This window comes from Ochlerotatus camptorhynchus, unplaced genomic scaffold (genome assembly GCF_037179485.1).
Source record: "Ochlerotatus camptorhynchus isolate MF236.1 unplaced genomic scaffold, CSIRO-AGI_Acam_v1.1 ptg000332l, whole genome shotgun sequence".
NCBI classification, from domain to species: domain Eukaryota; kingdom Metazoa; phylum Arthropoda; class Insecta; order Diptera; family Culicidae; genus Ochlerotatus; species Ochlerotatus camptorhynchus.
The window spans coordinates 423,522-439,957 of NW_027040820.1; the positions used below are offsets into that span (position 1 = coordinate 423,522).

A 16,436-nucleotide genomic window follows, 5' to 3' on the forward strand; every position below is an offset into this window, starting at 1 on the left:
GTTTCTAAAGTTCCACAAGCTCTCCATGTTCCTGAAGAGTTGTATGATCATCGAAAGTTTTCGATTTCGAACTTACGGAAGTTTTTGGTGAGTTAGTTGAGTTCCTGGAGCTCTCAGATCTCCTATTATGTTGTTTATGGTTTATGTTGTTTCGTAAGCCGCATAAGCTCCAAAAAGGAGAGTTTTAGAGAATCATGATGCTCCGACATTTAACAAAGTTAGGAAAGTTTTCGGAGCTTTGATAGATTGTGGAGCAGTTCTAGCAATTTCTTTTGTGTGCTGCAGAATCTTTTTTTTTTTTACCTGTACACCAACTTTGGAAACCTGATTGCTATTGTTATACTCAAATAGATTGCAAAATGCACATAATGGTTTAGCTTTACTGGTATCTATAAACTTTAATCAATATTTTGAGTTTGCATACGTTTTGAGAGTTGGTGCACATGTAGAATGCGGTTAAGGGCGACACCACTATGGCAATCCATAATTTTCTGATCTCTCAAAATTCCTATAGTTCTGGATCTTCGAATGTTTTGGTGGTTGCTAGTACCTAGTAAAAAAGTTGTAGAATTAATACTTGAGTTTCAAGACCTACAAGGACATGCATAAACTAGAAGAGTTCTGGGAGTTACTGGAATTTTACAGATTTTACAAATCCAGTAGCGTCCCGTAACCTCACTTTTTTACCTGTGCACCAACTTTGAAAACCAGATTTAATGTCATATTCATACTCAAATCGGTTGAAAATACACTTAATCTTCTAGTTTACTCGATATCTATCCATTGCAAGCAATATTTTGATAATTGTTTGTCTTGAGAGTTGGTGCACAGGCAGATTGAGGTTAAGGAAACGCCACTGCTTAAATCAGTCTTGTAGAGATGAAGGAGTTTGGGAATGGGGTTTCGTAGACTCATCAGAGAGATGTCGTCATCATGTTAACGGTAATGAAGTTTGAAGTTCGATTTCGTCTGGAGCTCGGATCGACTGGCGATGGTGTCCGCGATGATCCAACAATTCATAATCATTGTAGACGCACTCGTCCGTTCAACTCATCTGATTAAATTTCTTTCAATCAGATACATAGATAGTATGCTCCCGTTTTTAGTTTTGAAGAACTTTTACACGCTTGAAGCTAAGAAGTCACATTGTTCCTTGTTTTCATGGTGGCAGGCAAACAATATCTCACTTATTCCGATGGGTGTTGGCATCTATCATCCTCACGAGGAAAACCGTAGCCTCTTCAGCATACATATCTCACACTCTGCTCACTGGCTCACACGGTCCAAACTCGTAAATGTTCCCATTATGATGCAATCATACTGAAAGACATGCTTTGGCGCTGCTTAGAGCTCACAGCTGCCTCCAAACGGTAGCAGGAACAGACTCGTAACTCGCACTTGACGTTGCGAAATAGCTTCCGAATTGGCGTTGTCGACTGTCCCTGAGCCGGGAGGCTATCTTTACTCCAACGATGTTTCTCATTTACGTGTGTGTGAAGAAAAAAATAATAGAAAAATCTTACCTCCTTCACTTTCTCACGTAAAACCGCAAACAAAATCATCACACATCGCAGCATCGCATGGTGGAAATCGTTTGCTGTACGTTTTCTCCCCTTTATCAATCGAACGAAAGCGACTTTAGTCTGCCTGTGTCTGTGTGCAGCTTGAAAGAGGGTGCATGTGCTGACTGCTCGATAGTATTGGTGTTACTGTCAAGTTTTCCTTTCTTCTATTCCATTCAATTTTGCCAAACACAACAGACCTTGAACTGAGCTTGCTATCGCACTAGGCAAAAGCAAACAAGTCAAAAGGAAGACAACATATGCTTCGCGAAAAACCGGCGATTTTGGTAAAACGTGCAAATACGATTCGACTACTTCGGCGTGGTGTACGTTGTCTTGTTCAAACGCGGTGGAGCATGATTTTCCGATGGTTGAAAAATCAACAACCAGTCTGATCAGACTACTTTGTCGTACGAAACGAAACCGCCAAATTGGTCTGATCTATTTCACAAATATTAGATTTCCCCACTAAAATATATTACTTATTTTTCGATTATCACGTCCAACTGGAACATATACCTACCTTCTCTACATTGGGGACCTTCGTTTTATCCCATGATATCTGATATCTTTAGGGAAAAAAATCCATGGTCCCAAAATTTTGAAAAAAAAAAATCGAGAAAAAATTTCCATGTTCTAGCATATTTAAAATGTTCCAAGTCCATAGTCTTTAATAACGATCAATCCTTGATAACCCGACAATTTGGTTGTGTCGTTATATCTTGATTTAGGTCAAATAAGCTAATTTTTTACAATTTTTATTCTTATCATGAAAATTCAGAGTCTTCCGATATAGATCTTTTTAAATTCAGTTTAATTTAAAATTAAATTAATACTATTTTTTGACAAAACTAGCTGTTTTTATCAAACTGGAAATATCATGGAAAAATGGGAATTTAAATTCTTAAATTCAGTGGTCACCATGTAACCGGGAATTAGTATGAAAATTTAACGCTTTATAAGGTCGATGAAACCAAACATGGAATCAATTCGTACTAAAATAAAATATAAAGTTCACATGATGTAACGATGATGATGACGATCCCACCTCTTACCCTTATAAAGGTTTGAGCTGGACGATTTATCTAAAAGATAATGAAATATGACAATTAAACCAGGTTAGCAAACAAAATCGAACTGGTTCCAGTTACATATATAATTCCCTCTAGAGCTTACAGTTGCTTCACAGCTATATAAATGTGGAAAAGCTCAGGCGTCCACCTCTTAGTTCGCCTTTTTGTCCACCTAAAATATTCATAAGTATTACAAGCGATCAAGAATTAATGAACAATTAAAAAAGCATCCTATTACACTAGCAATCCCGCAATCTGATGCTATCATAATTTTCAGAAATGTCAGGAATGCTCACATAAAGGGTGATACGGTCAAAATTTGGTCAAGGGAAAACGCGTGTAAATCGGTGAAATCGTTTATTTAAAAAATCAAATTAAATTTCTTTTTCAAGTTCAATTAGTATAAAATTCAGGAAAAATATTCAGTTAGGCTTCCGCTTTTCCAAATCCGAATTGCCGGGCCTTACGCTTGACCCCTGCCATCAGATTTTGTACAGCCACCTTGTCCACCTTCTTCGCCGCAGAAAGCCAGTTTGCCTTGAACTGCTGCTCGCCCTTAGCAGTTTTTTTGGTCTTCTTTAGGTTCCGCTTGACAATAGCCCAGTATTTCTCTATTGGGCGGAGCTCTGGCGTGTTGGGAGGGTTCTTGTCCTTGGGAACCACCTGCACGTTGTTGGCGGCGTACCACTCCATGGCCTTTTTACCGTAATGGCAAGATGCCAAATCCGGCCAAAACAGTACGGAACAACCGTGTTTCTTCAGGAAAGGCAGCAGACGTTTATTCAAACACTCTTTCACGTAAATTTCTTGGTTGACAGTCCCGGAAGCTATGAAAATGCTGCTTTTCAAGCCACAGGTACAGATGGCTTGCCAAACCAGATATTTCTTTGCGAACTTTGACAGTTTCATGTGCTTGAAAACATCTGCTACCTTTCCCCTTCCTTTTGCCGTATAAAACTCCTGTCCCGGAAGCTGCTTGTAGTCGGCTTTGACGTAGGTTTCGTCGTCCATTACCACGCAGTCAAACTTCGTCAGCATCGTCGTGTACAGCCTCCGGGATCGCGCTTTGGCCGTCGTATTTTGTTTATCATCGCGATTTGGAGTCACTACCTTCTTGTAAGTCGATAGTCCGGCTCGTATTTTGGCTCGATGCACGGTTGTAGACGATACACCCAGCTTATTTGCGGCATCTCGGAGAGAGAGGTTAGGGTTTCGCTTGAAACTACCGGCAACTCTCTTTGTCGTCTCAGCGGCTTCCGGTTTTCGATTTCCCCCCGATCCAGACTTCCTGGCTGTCGACAAACGTTCCCCAAACACTTTAATTACATTTGTAACGGTTGATTTGGCAACTTTTAGCGATTTTGCCAACTTTGCGTGCGAGTAGCTCGGATTTTCGCGATGCGCGAGCAAAATTTTGATACGCTGCTCTTCTTGCTTGGACGGCATTTTGACAACTGAAGAGTGAATTCCAAAATCAAAATAGGAGCAACATTCTACACACACACACCTTCAAAATGAGGGGTGTTCAGGTTTTTTAAATGCAAAATTGAAAGAAATACGTCAAGTTGATATTGACCAAATTTTGACCGTATCACCCTTTACCCCGACATTTGCCAGAAAACTTATTACTAACTCGAAGTATCTTCCAAATAAGCTTCAAAATTGAAATTTTTTTCAAATTTTAAATTCAGTCCTCTAAATCCGTAATACGCGCGTGAGGCTCAAACCTTTGTACTTTCTTTTTTTTAATCTACTACTATTACATCAAATATTAAAAATCCATCATCACCATCGTGGCGAACAAAAATAGTTTTTGCAGTGCTACAATAATTATTAAAATGTCGTTATGACAGCATACAAAATAATCCGTTAGAGATTACTTCGTCAAGATACATAATTTCAAGAGCAAATTTTCATTATGTCGTAAGTAACATTCGCACCGATCCGAGAAAAATAAAGTTTTTTTTTTTGATGACCGAAAAGTTATTCCTATTTCCAATTAAACACATATAATCTCATAGTGATAACAATGTTTAACATATTTAGCCGGGTTTTAATCATACAAATGCAAATCGCTAGCTTTCATGCTAAAAAATACTGGTTTTTGAGTCAAAAGTTATTATACGTCGTTTGGTGGCCCCTATTGTTACTTAAGTCAAAGTGTTTTTTTTACCAGGATATTCGGAAGAATTCTAGACTAACATTTGAAAAGGGCGTAATTCCAAAATTACCATATCGAGAAAATCGCTTCTGAATTTTGATGACCTAAAATTAATCCTATTTCACGACTTTCCATTTTCTGGATGATTTTATAAGCTTGACATATAGTTAATAGTGTAATCTATCATCATGCATCACTAAAAACTTAGAAAAAGTTTTCTTTGTCGTGAAATCGAGAAGAAAACATCATACGCCCTGATAATTTCATACATGTTGTTACCCCCCGGATCATCCACCCTTTGAACTGCCAACACTGGTGATACGCCGTGGAAGTACACCCTCGGGATATTTTGTTTGTTGTTCCGCCTTGGTTCTTCGTTCGCAAATTTTGTGAGAGTGGAATTACGCCCGGAGATTTTTCGGTCTTCTTTTTGTTCGTTGTTTACACGTGAACTATCAATCGGATGCATTTCAAATGAATCGGGCGTGACTAGATACTACAGACTCAATATGTTTGGCATATTAAAACGATATAATTCGTAGTTCTGGTGCAAGGCGTAACAACCAGATGCATCATAGAGTTGAAAGTTGGAAATACGCCATGTAAGAAGAAACGTTTTTGATGATTTGAAGTGATATTTTCTTCTACATTTTCGTGTTTATCGAGTAGTTTGTGAACTATTCTCTCTATATGTGGCAATATATGGTTTGTTTACATTTTGGCTCTTACGCCCCTTTCAAATGTTAGTCTAGAATTATCAATTACGTCTCCTTACGTGCAGCCCATTTATCAATTTAGGACCACCGAAATCATCTTAGCAACTAACAGTTCTATTTATTCAGTTTAATAATGAGAAATCGAAACGACGAACGTACACTTTTCACTGGTTTCTCTGCACTGTTACAACAAACAACGGCATATCCATAGAAATCGGGTGACTTAAGTAACATCGAAAACTATTTTGATCGGAAGGTGATTACGTCAAAAAGCAATTTGACTGGTAAATAATTTTAAAAATGGGATGTGATCCTATATTCGGACAGTATATAGTGTAATAGCAGGAGCATCGATTGACACTGATAGCTCGACTTTGTTTACCTTTGTTACATTCGACGTAATGAAAATTTGCTCTTGATTTATCAATTCATAAAAAAAATCACTGGATAACTGTTAAAAAGACAGTTTTAACGTGTGAAATGCAGTGTCTTTTAAATTCTGTAAGTGTTGTTGAAAGTTTGATATGTCTAGGCATCGAATTGAAAACATTTATTCCTTTATAATATAATGAATTGTGTGAAGCACAAGTCAAGAAATGTGGTGTTCTTAATTTAACCGCGTTTCTATATTATTTCTATGAAAGTCACTTCCTCTTTCAATTCGATCACACGATCGATATCGAGGCAGCAAACCGTTAAATACTTTAAAAATGAACACCATAGTCAAATACACAATTCTTTGCTTCACCGACAACCATTGTAAGCGTCTAGCATTAAGTTGAGTCAGTGAGTCTATTACATCTCAAAATCAAAGGCATTATTTTATTCTGCAAGCGCTGTAGGGTTAACTACCCCATTTCCGGCCTATCAAGCACAACCCGCACTTAGTCTTTCTTCATCTAGCGCAGCTTAGCACCAAATAAAATGTTATTATTACTGATGGCTTCCAAATTTATTAACCTTTCCGTACGTACCGTAAGATTTGATAAAGAGAAACAAATTGTTGAGATATTGTTTAAAAGTCTAACACTGCTTCTTGACGCCAAACTCGGTCTACGGATTCTAAACTCGGCCTAACGCAGTGAATCGTCATTGAAACGCCAATGAATTCACTTCGGCCTATCGGATGAAGATAAAAAAAAATCGGTCGTAGCACTACATTTGCATTTGAGTATATTTATATGGAACGGTTCGACTGGGAATTGATGTGTGTTGTGAATGGCTGTTCAGTCTCGACAAAATCAAAATACTGCTATTTAATTTTTGTCCTCAGTGAGTATATTGGGTGCAAACATTCATATTACGCGTTCATATTGACTTCGTTCGGTAGCATCTGAACTAAAGTATCGTACCAAATGCATAATTTACCTGTTAACGCCGAAATAATTTATTTATTTGATGTTTTCTGCCTGATAGGCCCAAAATGGGCGCTTAGGCCGAAGTAGTTCTCTACCCTATTTAGCGTCGCGTTTGAGGACCGGTCACACCAAGATCTCGCACAATTGCGTCGGTTGTAGAACTCCAGCCTCAATCGAGCACATTCTATGCGTATGCCCTCAGTATCAGAACCTGCGGGAATTCCACGGGCTTCCAAATAGCATACGCGACATGCTGGTGGGTGATGAGCCCTTCCCACTGGGCAGCAGTAATGCGTTTTTCAAAGGATGCTACATTGTATTTCAAAGTTAAGTCTTTTTTAATTCCTTCCGGCTGTTGGGACATCTCTGCCTGGTGGGGGCCCTCCCGGTTCCCCCGGTGTAGAGCTCTGTCTTATTCAGATTTTAATGTTGTGTATTTAATATGTTGTGTAAATGTACGATCGAGCCAGGAACCAATTTTCGGTTGAAGTAAACACTGTAAAAACTACTCCGTTGGGGTTCCTCCTTCTGAGGTCCCACCTTTCATGGACGAGATAAAGTAGCCTACGGCTAAAAATCTCAAAAATAAAGTAAAAAATGCAAGCGCTGTAATCTCAATATTTGTGTTGCATTGGCCAAAAATAAAATGGAAGGGCAAAAGTCTAGATGAGGAGAGATGATTGATTTGTATAGCAGGGTAGTCAGCAAACCGGGAAATCCGGGAATACCGGGAAATATCCGGGAATTTGGAAAGTAACCGGGAAAATCGGGAAAAACCCGTGAATTCTGCTAGAGAACCGGGAAAATAAATTAACCATATCATAGGAACAAATTTTTACATCAGAATTTCAGAATAAACCATTAAAACAGAGTGATCCTTTAGCAAATGAATGTCTTGCTCTATTTGTTGCATAATTTGCTTCAGTTTACCTTCTTATTGTTTTTAGAATTTAATCACTCAGCAATAGTGCACATTGATTTTTGTCGTTTCAATTTCAGATGTAAAGTGCATGGTCCTCGAAAGAAAATATTGAAGATGCTGGAGTTTGGAAACAAATATTTGTAAAAACCGAAACTGAATTATTCTTTTCCGGGGTTTTAATTTTTCGTTGTTCAAAATTCTCATGATGAATTCCAGAATTAACTTGGAATTCTGCTCTGAATTATCTTGAAATTGTTCTGAAATAAACCAGAAAACACTCCGCGTAATAATTACCGTTGAATTTTAGGAATTTTCTTCCAACCCCTTCTAAGAATTTATTGGAATCCTTCATATAATTCCCGTTCCCGCCTATCCGGAGACTTTGATTCCTTTGGAAATCTTTTCAAACATTTCTTTTAACGCTATTCAAAACAAAAGAAATCTTTCGAAAATTAATTTATAAACCCCTTGGAGTATTTTAAAGAATTTCTTTCTAATTATCAGCAAATTTTTTGGAATCATTTTTGTTTGTGTTATGCTATGAATCTTTCGCACTAGGGTTGAAATTATTGCCAGAACATTCTAAGAACTCTGTTTCTTGTTGAATTCTGATAATAATTCTCTTGGAATTCTTCTTAAAATTCATCTGTCATGCTCCTCACGATGCCCATACAAATCTCATCAGAACCACGAAGGAATTTTCTGCAATGTTTTATTTTTATTTTCACAACTCCTTTTTAAATCTACTAAAATTACCTAACAGTTTAATTTAGAACTTGCATTCTTCTCCAAAGAAATCCTTCCAAATTCATCAAACCATTTCTAAAGATTTCATGTAAGAATAATTCTGGAAATCTGCTCTTCTCCTTCGAAAACTGTGTGGGAATCCTTCTCAATATTTGTTTTTAATCAACACTTTGGATTCTTTTAAATTTGACCAAAAATTCCAGGGTTTGTCCGCTAGATTCTACAGATTGCTATGTAATTTGTTATAACCCTTAAAATGCTTCCAAGTCTCAGAGCGTGACAATTATGACTCCACGACTCATAAGTATGTTTTTTTTAAATCTGTTATCTTGAAAAAAAATTCAAAATTTCACATTTTAATTATTGTTTCTCCAAATCTTGCATCACGAAGCATGTTATTAATCACAAATTTTGAAGAAAAGTTCTAGTTTCAGACTCTACACAAATTTCAAAGCTCCAGAATCTTGGGAATCTTCTCAAATCACATTTTTTTTTTATCCTTTCAGTAAATTTTGTTTTTTTTTTTGTTGCATATTAACAACCGGGAATTTTTTAGATTTGAACCGGGAAAACCGGGAAAAAACCGGGATTTTCAAAATGAAAATTCACTGGCCACCCTGGTATAGCTGTATTCCCCTATAGGTATATGTATATTTTTGGGTTTGTCGAAAGTTTGAGCAATAGAGTAAATCTTTTATGTTTTTTTCAAGAACACGGAGTACACATGAGTTGAGATTTTGTTCATTTATTATAAAAACATAGATCTTAAATTTGGCTACAATTTTACTAAAATACGTTCAGTATGAAAATAGTTACAACAGTTTTTTTTTCTCCCTCCCCTTGGCTAGTTTTGTTGCTAGTGAGCGTGCTTAACTTCATGCTTTATAGTGGAGTGTTGGAGGCGGTAGGTTTATGGCCGGCATTGCTGGCTCATGCCGCGATAGAATGGCGCCATGGGCAGGCGATGGGGATTACTAAGCATCCCCTCTCTGATGAACCACTGCATGAGAGAACCAAAGATCTAGCCTAGCAGTGATAGTATCACACTTTTTTTTCTTTTGGTTTGTTTTTTTCCGTCGATCTTGTTTTCCGTGCTGAGCACCAATGCTACCGACGTGCCAGGAAGGCAGCTCCCACACCTAGACCCTACCTATCGACCCATCAACTCATGAACCGGGGACCAACGGCTTTACTTCCCATCCGAAGGAAGGCGTGATCAGAGATGTTATGCCTCAGAACATCCCGGCGGCGCCGACTGGGATTGAACTCAGGCCTGCTGGGGTGAGAGGTAATCACGCTTACCACTACACTACCGGCGCCGTTGATAGTATCACACTTGTTACTACTTTGTTAGAGAGCGGCGTTGTAGTACGCTTACGTATGTAGTCACTGACGGTGGGTGCGATAGTGGCGGGTTTTGTGTCAAATCACTCTTTTTTTTATTTTTACGCGGATAGATTTATTTGGATTTGTACGGGAATTATACTATTGAAATATTTCAGAAAGTGCTTCTATTTGCGTGACAAGCTTTCATTGTTGTTTCCATTGCAGGGCTGGTTGTGAGTCTCTTTTTAGTGACTTGGTCACTTTTTTCAAGTTAGTCACTAAAAAGTCTCTTTTTTAAGGCCAAGTCACTAAAGTCACTTTTTCTTGATTGATTATTCTTTGCGTTGTGACGTTCAATCGTCTTTCTTTAAATACAGGATGTCTACTCATTTTTCTGGATAAAATTACCTGAGTTTCCCAAGTAAGTCTAAGTCCAAGATCTAAAAATATGCAATGTCTTAAAGTTTCGTATTTCATGTACAAGTTCAAGATATTGAAAATATTCAAAGTGCCATAATTAAGTAAAAAAATAAATGATTTATTTCAAGTTCGTTATTAACTTTATAAAAGATTAGAGATCTTCAATGCAGTCCAATTAACTTTACAGCAATTGTAGGAACTTTGGAGAAGTTCTGAGGAATGAAAGGAAATGCTGAGAATTTCAGTGATGCTCTATAAACAAACGCGATATCAAGACAAGAGGGATGCTTGAGAATCTGTTTTGATAACAAAACAGGGTAAGTGTGCTAGTTATGGTACTAAAGCTTCAGTGTTTAGTTGTATAGTTAAATCAAATTTGAAATAAATTTTCATGAATTCAATTGCGTAGGTAATGGTAACATATTTGTTCCAAACATGTATCGATATAAATTTAGAAAATAATGAAAATATTGGCAATTAACTAATTCGAGGACCTGTAGCGTCAAAAACTGCCTAACTTTTCCTATTACATTTGTTATTCATTCGTATTCTCCTAAATAGATTTCTTCTGGAATAATGTTACGTAATATAAAAAAAAAAAAATTTTTTGGAAACTTGTCTTCGATACTGTTCCAGTAGTTGTGATAGTTCCTAAGTTTGGTTCATATAATAGTAGAATGGGTTAGATTTTTATGGATTCAACTATTATAAAAACACTTCCACAACTATTAGTGCGAAAGAGTGAAAATCTTACGAAAAATTAATTAATTTCCGACATTTTTTGGTTAATTCCAAGTTTAAAATATGCAAATAGCGGAAATGGCTCTAGTGTTGCCCTATGGCTCTAAGATTGGGCCCATCGCTAAAAATCTGCAATTTATCAATTTTATCTAGATGAACGCGTCATTGGGACGGTACTAATGCATATTTTTGGTCGCTATTGAAAATCTAGGCGATTGCTGAATTTATGTATGGGTCCAAATTAGGGACATATAGGCCTACATTACATCCATTTCCCTTATGTTTTATTTTAGGAGAGCTATCGATAAAAAATAATCTTATCCGTGTATTCCTCACCATTCCGACACTACCTTGATACGGCAACTATACGTACACCTACCCTAAATGGAACGAAAATGCTTTCGCAAACGATGTTTTCAATGGCTTATTTCTCACGAATAAGAGCTCACTATTATCATCAATTATTTTCCTACATTATGAGGGTTTTGTAGACCATGATCTAGACTTGTAGAATGCTTGCAAGCCTTGATAAAACTTCTTACTTTACTAGGGAAGCAACCTTTTAAAAATAATAATAGTTCCAGCCAGTTCGAATGATTCATTTAAATTCAACAGAACCATAATTAAAGCAGCTAAATCACATCAATTCAGGTCATCTTCCTCACTCATCAATAGAGAAATCTTAGGGAGAAGGTCTGGATTGAGTTTTAGCAGGAGAGAATTCTCGACGGATCCTGCTGTTAGGTTCATCCTGCGATCAGATAACATAAGCTTCAGTGCACTAAATTCACGTTCAACTGATTCTTCAAGTGATAATAAACTGTTTTTTCTTTGCGGTTGTCTCGCGCGGCGTTCGCAGTTTGCGCGATTTTCGTATCTTACGTGATCTAGATGTTTAGCTCTAAACGGTTTTACTGATGCGAGGTTATTCCTTAACCTTCCTAGTGCATTAGGGTCTTTTTTGACCCGGCGTCACTTTAAAAAAGCTGTAATTTTGTAACGAAATATGATAGAGACCTGAAATTTCCTGACTTTCCCTAATTTTCGGAAACAAACATTTTGATGTCAAAAGATGCTGTTAGCGACCTCTGGGAGTGACGCTACAAAAAAAGTGACACATTGTGCATTAGGGTCAAAAAAGACCCAGCCTGAAATTCACTCCCAAAAACCCATTTTTGAACCGATTCTTGATTTATTGGCCTCGAATGAAAGATAAAGGGTTATAGAATGGCATCCTTCCCAGGATTTCTCCAATTTGGCCATTTAGGCTACCTGGCACCGGTTCCGATAGGGCACAAAAGGACATTTCCAAAAACCTCATGTACTGGTACCGTCCGTCGGCTCAAAATTTATGATTTTTCATCCAGAAGCAACTAGACATCATACCATCAACCAAAAGGTGAATCTAACAACATTCGGATACCCAGAACCGGTTCCGGCAGGGCCCCAAAAAGGACAATTCCTAAATCACATGTACTGGTATCGTCCGACGGCTCAAAATTTATGATTTTTCATCCAGAAGTAAATAGACATCATGTCATGGACCAAAAGGTGAATATGGCTACATCCGGATACCCAGAACCAGTTCCGGTAGGGCTCAAAAAGGACAATTCAAAAACCTCATGTACTGGTACCGTCCGACGGCTCAAAATGTACGATTTTTCATCCAGAAGTAAATAGACATCATACCATTAACCAAAAGGTGACTCTGGCAACATTCGGATACCCAGAACCGGTTCCGGCAGGACCCCAAAAAGGACAATTCCAAAACCTCATGTACTGGTACCGTCCGACGGCTCAAAATTTATGATTTTTCATCCAAAAGTAAATAGAAATGATATCATGGACCAAAAGGTGAATATGGCCACATCCAGATACCCAGAACCAGTAAATAACTGCAGTAAATAACTATATCCCGTTTCTGAAATACATTAGGGGTTTTTGAAACCATTTGTAGATCTGTTATCAAAATGAATTCAGAATACGGGAGCTACGTCTAATGGATATTCCAGAATATCCGTAAAAGTGTTGTTGTTTATTAATTTATTTATTTGATAAGGCTCAAACGAATTTACTTTACAGAGCCGAGGATTCTTGGTCACTATACAATTCATCTTGAAACTATAGTCAAAAGGTACAACACAATAAACACTTTATCTTCCGCTATCCAATAAGCCTCCTCCATCAGAAATGGAGCCGCTTCCAGTGGTTTCTTTGTATGGCAGTTACACCAACGGGGGTCAGAGCGCCTCCATTGCAGCAATGGACGCAAAGCGTGGTCAGTACTTACACACTCATCACTAAACGGTTGCTTTCCAAAGTCGACGACGCATCGACCGAAAGAACTGCTGATGAAGAACAATGAGGAGGACCACACAATGGTTGCTGCCGAGAAAACAGACGATCGCGTGGCACACAGAGTGATACACAAACAATAGTAATAACAATGAATAACGCCAAAATAAAACGAAATTAATTTTTGAACCTGGAAACTTATCGGTGATTTTTGCGACGTTGAATTTTGCAAGACAATACCTACTCATAGGCGCAATAACTCATGCATGATTTGAGTTTTTGAGTTTTTCCGAACACTGTTCGTGATAAAACATCATCAAATGAAAAGGAAATTTCCCGAAAATCAATGATCTATAAAGATCAATATTCAATAAAATTATGGAGGAAATTTATATAGTTTTGGTTAACTCGTCGTCCCCTTCAAACAGGCCATAAATTTACCAACACATTATATTCCGACTTTCAGTGGTTTCCAAAAGTAATCTGCAAGAGTTTTTCAGCTTTGACAGATTTCTGCATGCCGTCTAGTTCGGATAGGATAGGTTGTTGTACGCAAATCATTTCAATGCCTGCCACACTGCCGCTGTCGTCATATTTTACTGTTCTGTGCTGGTCTGAAGTTTCATGTTAAAATCAACTATCTACCTAGTCACACCATCACCACTTCGCTCGATGGGGACGACAGTCATATGCGCTGCCCATCGCCGCCCTATCCACCATCATCATGTATGTACGCGGCTCGTGCGAAGAAGCTAGAGCCGCAGCAGCGAAGAACGCGATCCACACTGTGTTTGTATACAGTGAGAGAGAGAGAGAGAGAGAGAGAGAGAGAAAAACAACTTGGCAACGTCGCGTCGCTTATTCCTATCAATGTTGTACAAGCTACCGTGGGTACAAGTGGTGAGCGGTGAGGGCAGATGCGACGGCTCTTTGCCCACTGAGTATTTGAATACATACATAAACATAGGATGGTGCTTCTGTCGTAGACTGTAGTAGGGATGCTTGAAATTCTTGGGTTTGTTCAGAGCTACGAAAATGGCCCAAAACTCTAAAATGCATCCCTAAATCCCTAATTTTTCACGATTGAGATTTTTAGTTAGATTGTCCGTGTTTTTCCATCTGGGATGATTTTCTTCGTTCCATAATTATGAGATGTTTTTTTTTAACTGCGATTTAGAAAAGTTGTCTAGGTCCCACAGTTATGAATTTGCTTCTCTGTGTTGGAGACGACCAGTGCGCTATAGCGGCTACAAAGAGGAGAACGATTTTTTTATTTAAATACTAATCTCTAATCGCATTGCTTCATCTATATCCTAGATATTTAAAATTGACTATCCTAAAATTGTCAAAATTTGTCTAAATCTTTGAATTTGAACATTTTTCTCTAGGCCTCAATTTTGCGATCTAATCACCAATGTGTGATTTGGATCTAATATCAACTTAGTAAATATTTTGTCTACAAAATTGCTTATTCAATTCATACTTATTTTTTGAAAACAAATTTATAGGTTCCTCAAACCGTTTGTTTTATTTTTTAGTAACATGAAAAAAAAACGCATGATGGGTTTCTGAGTTTATAAAATTTCTCGAAGGGGCAATCGTAATCAACGGTAGACCATATCTTTCTGATCAGTGAATGTCACTATTGGTCACATATTTATTGTTAAAAGTCACTATTTGGTCACTATTTTCGTTATTTTAGTCACTAAAGTCACTACTATTAAATCACATACTCACTACCAGCCCTGTATAAAATGAATTTCTGTCTGTCTGTCTGACCCTTATACACTCGGAAACTACTGAACCGATCGGCGTGAAAATTTGTATGCAGGGGTTTTTGGGGCAGGGAAAGGTGATGAAGGTTCGAGATCCCTCCCCCGTCTGTAAAGGGGGCTCCCATACAAATGAAACAGAAATTTCTGTATAACTCGAGAACTAATCAAGCAAATGGAACCAAATTTGGCATGTGGAGGTCATAGGGGGAATACATAAGAATATATAGAATAAATAAAAGTTCAAGATCAGATGGTATGTAAGCCTAAGGGAATAAAAGGAATTGTTGACTGGACGAGGGTTCGTGGATTTGCCAGTCCCTTGTCACGTGATTACAGATGGCCATCTGGTCGTTTTGTCTTCCAAAGGTCTTCAATGAAGCTGATTCACGCTGCTGCAACAAACCATCAGGCAGAACTTTACAACCGGTCAATGAAAATTAACTCTAAAAAAAACAATAATTTATAGTGATCCTGAAAAGGACCGTTTTATCGTGATGGTTGAGTAATGCTGAGCTATTAGAGCGTTCAACGCGGATGAGGCTGGCGAGCTGTATGTTGCTTGGAGCAAGGGTGACGCGCTTGGCATAGATGACCCCCAGCGACTCATGGAGAAACTGATTTCGATCCATAGCGGTGTGGCTTCTTCCTCCTTCTATGGATGCTCATGTGTACCTGCAGCTCGCTGCTTGCAGGCTGCCTTTCGTTGTGTAATGTAGAACAATATTAACGCCACACACTGAAAGCACTTGCTGCTGCTGACATCGACGACCATTTTTTTTTTATTCTTTATTAGAGAGATTTTTAGCCATAGGTTAGTTCATCTCTATAAACATCCACGACCAGACACCACCACAAACGGTGATTGAATGAGCACCGTTCAGTGAGACAGGATCGAAATCGATTTTTAAATCTGTGTTAGGGAATGCGCTGTTTGCAGGCAATGGGTGATCATTTTGATCACCATTGCAACAGTTGGACATTTGTGTATTTTTCAGTGGCGTTCCGTAACCTCACTTTTTAACTGTGCACTAACTTTCAAAACCAGATTTAATGCCATATTCATACTCGAATCCAGTGGCGTCGCGTAACCTCACTTTTTACATGTTCAACAACTTTGAAAACGTTATTTAGGGTCATGTTTACATTCAAATCAGTTTCAAAAGGCATCGGGTCTTCTAGTTTCACTGATGTTTATCCATTGGAACCAATATTGTTTTGTTTGTTTACGTTTTGAGAGTTGTTGAACAGGTAGATTGAGGTTGGGCGACGCCACTGCTCGAATCAGTTGAAAAATAAACTTTATCTTCTAGTTTACTCGATATCTATCTTAGCAATAGCAA

General features: G+C 38.0%; 1 protein-coding gene across 2 annotated transcripts in view; it reads left to right on the top strand.

Moving 5' to 3' along the window:
- nsl1 (non-specific lethal 1) overlaps positions 1-16,436 on the top strand; it is a 70,341-nt gene that overhangs the window by 37,871 nt on the left and 16,034 nt on the right. The window lies entirely within an intron of this gene.